Source organism: Nycticebus coucang, chromosome 17, assembly GCF_027406575.1.
Source record: "Nycticebus coucang isolate mNycCou1 chromosome 17, mNycCou1.pri, whole genome shotgun sequence".
Taxonomy (NCBI): domain Eukaryota; kingdom Metazoa; phylum Chordata; class Mammalia; order Primates; family Lorisidae; genus Nycticebus; species Nycticebus coucang.
This window is the reverse complement of record NC_069796.1, coordinates 64,312,085-64,315,875: the sequence shown is the minus strand read 5'-3', so window position 1 is coordinate 64,315,875 and position 3,791 is coordinate 64,312,085.

Below are 3,791 nucleotides of genomic sequence, written 5' to 3'. Positions count from 1 at the left end.
AGTTTTTCAAAAGAAGATAGACTAATGGCCAACAAACACATGAAAAAAAGTTGAACATCAGTAATCATCAGAGAAATGGAAATGAAAACTTCAATGAGATGTTACCTAATCCCAAAGAGGATGGTTTTTATCAAAAAGTTCCAAAACAATAGATGTTGTCGCGGCTGTGGAGAGAAAGGAACACTTATACACTGTTAGTAGACTGCAAAATAGTACAACTTCAGTGGAAATTAGTATGAAAATTCCTCAAAGAACTAAAAGTAGATCAACCATTTGATCCAGTAATTCCACTACTGATTATTTATCCAAAGGCGGGGGCAGTCATTTTATCTAAAAGACCCTTGGACTAGAATGATTCTTGCAATATAACCCACAATTACAAAGATGCAAAATCAACTCAAGTGCCCAAAAATCATTAGTGGATTAATAAAATGAAGTATATCTATGCCACAGAGTATATACTACTTAGCCATAAATAAATTAATTCATCTTTCAACACTTTGGATAGAACTTGTGAACTGAAGTATCACAAGAATTGAAAACTAACACCACATTTACTCACTATTAAATTGAAACTAAGCAATCAGCACTCATATGCCGATATGGAAGTAAAACTCAATAGAAATCAACTTCTCTGAAGAAGACAGGTGTGCAGCCTACAGACATGAAAAAATGCTCATCATCTTTAAGCATCAGAGAAATGCAAATCAAAACTACTTTGAGATATCATCTAACTCCAGTAAGATTAGCCTATTTCACAAAATCCCAAGACAAGAGATGTTGGCATGGATGTGGAGAAAAGGGAACACTTCTACACTGCTGGTGGGAATGCAAATTAATACATTCCTTTTGGAAAGATATATGGAGAACACTTAGAGATCTAAAAATAGACCTGCCATTCAATCCTATAATTCCCCTATTAGGCATATACCCAGAAGACCAAAAATCACATCATAACAAAGATATTTGTACCAGAATGTTTATTGCAGCCCTATTCATAATTGCTAAATTATGGAAAAAGCCCAAGTGCCCATCAATCCACAAATGGATTAATAAATTGTGGTATATGTACACCATGGAATATTATGCAGCCTTAAAGAAAGATGGAGACTTTACCTCTTTCATGTTTACATGGATGGAGCTGGAACATATTCTTCTTAGTAAAGTATCTCAAGAATGGAAGAAAAAGTATCCAATGTACTCAGCCCTGCTATGAAACTAATTAATGGCTTTCACATGAAAGCTATAACCCAGTTACAACCTAAGAATAGGGGGCAGGGGGAAAGGGAGAGGAGGGAGGTGGGAGCAGGGCAGAGGGAGGGGGATTGGTGGGATTACACCTGCCGTGCATCTTACAAGGACATATGTGAAACTTAGCAAATGTGGAATGTATGTCTTAGCACAATAACTAAGAAAATGCCAGGAAGGCTATGCTAACCAGTGTGATAAAAATGTGTCAAATGGTCTATGAAACTAGTGTATGACCCATGACCACATTAATGTACACAGCTATGATTTAATAAAAAATAAATTAATTAAAAAAAAAAAGAAATCAAGCAGGTGGGAGAGGGGAAGAAAGGATGGGTGAAAGCTTATCAAACAAGTACCATGTACAAGGTTGGACAACTGGTTCGTGAACTTGTCATAGAAAAAGTGCTACAAAGCTCACTGGTCATCAGATAGTCAAGGAGAATACTATGAAGATGACCATAGTGATATTCAGCAATGAAGTACATCAGACTTCCTCTAGGACAATTTTGTGAACTTAATTATCAGACCTGATGTCCATTTGGGATTTACCGCTGTTCCAAAAAAAAGTTCCAAAATTGCTTTGAAAGGGTGGACTAAGCACTGGCATCTGTGCATAGCTTCCCAAGGGAAGTACTTCAATGGTGACTATAGTGATATTCGGCAGTGAAGTATGTAGCACTTATTCTAGGGTGAGTTAGCAAAATAAATTTTCTGAATTGGTACACTATCTGGGTAGTGGGCTCGCTTATAACTTTGCTTTAGGCAGTACAAAAGCAATCTATGTAATCAAAACGTATGTACCCTCATAATATTCTGAAAATAAATAAATAAATAAAATAAACCACCTTTATAAAAAAAGAAGAAAGAAAGAAAAGAAAAGGTAATGCACCCTGATTTCTCAATTCCTAGGCTAGTGGTATCTTCCCCTCAGAATATAGGATTTTATTTTGCTATTGACCTTGGTCACTATTGTCTTACAGGTTAGGGTCCCATTTTCTGCCTCTGTAATTAAATAATATGAAAGACATAAATAAATTTCATCATATGATTTTATTTAAATATAAAATTTTAAAATAAAATGAATAAAAATGTTCTGCATACCTAAAACTGAAGTTAATAAAACATTTGAAAAGGTTTAAAAGTAAAATAAAAAAGAAAGAAAAGAAAAAACTCTTTTGGAGATGGTAGGCAAATCAATGGTTGGCAGGGTTTTCCAGCAACTTTGATATAGTGTGACAAGAATGGCACTTTAGCTCTGTGATCTTCTTTCCTCAAATATATAACCCTAATCTGATCATGGCAAAAACAGGCATAAATCCCAAATGAGGGAAAGTCTACAAAACTACTTTTCTACTTCTTCTCAATTTTATCAAGGTCAAAAAGTACAAAGAAGTTACTCCAAAGGAAAACTCTTTTTAGATAGATGAGAACGCTTTATAATGCCTTTGAAACCCTTATGTAAAACTAAAACTATTCTTAATTTCTAAATTAAATTTTTTTTTCTCCGTAGTAAATCAAAGCTTTGCATGGAAAACAGGATATACAGATTGAAAAGGTGAAGCACAAGGGATTATTTGATGATGAAATTTTTCTATTTGACCTACAATGGAGGATACATGACCCTATGTATTCGTCAAATTCATAGAAATTTATATTCGAAAGAGTGAACTTTAGCATACACACACAAATTAACTTAAATCATTTAGGAATTTGGCAGGACTTGTAATGGAATGAAGATTGAAAACAAAAAAGTCAAACTATATTATAAATATCTGAAACAACCTTACCAAAGGGCCAAGGGAAAATGTTGTTTATTTATTTCAATGAGGTAACTCAGGTAAATCAGCCTGGAGTATTCTGGCTTATAGTTCTTCATTCTACTTGGACAAAAATCAAATTGGAAGGAAAGAGACACATTTAGTCTGGCAGAGAGGTGAGTGATACTTTTGAAATATCTACAAATCCCATTTTTTTCCTAGTTCACAGTAGTTTTGAAGAGAATTCTTGCCAATATCTCAAGAAAGCTGCTTGCCTCAGAAGAGGCAAGGCAAGGAAAGTCGTGTGAAAAAGTGAGAGTATAAAGGGAGGAAAATAGACATAACTACAGTTTTTTACTTGATTTGTCCTCAATCTACTTTTGGGTTCATTTTGTCCAGAAAACTTCTTGCCTTTGCTCTTCAGAAGAGACATTGATTTCAAAAAAAAGACAAATGAGATCTTTACATGAGCAAAGCTAGATTCTCCATTAATTTCACCAACATAATTCCATCAAGAGAAGTGTCTCAGTAGAGTGTCTAGAATCACTGAAATACATGCCAGCATCTCCAGGGAGTGATGACATGTTGATGTCTTGTTTTATAAGAGGTTATGTGGAAATTACTTGTATGATATTGGGATAGTTCAGTACAATCTGTGTCCTTCGAGCATGGAAAGCCTGAGAACAGAGATTTGCATTTCAGATTCTCAATTTCCAGTGCTCTTTCTGTTCCTGAAAAATGTCATTTTAATAGATCTGTTCATCTTGAAACATGCCACCTAAC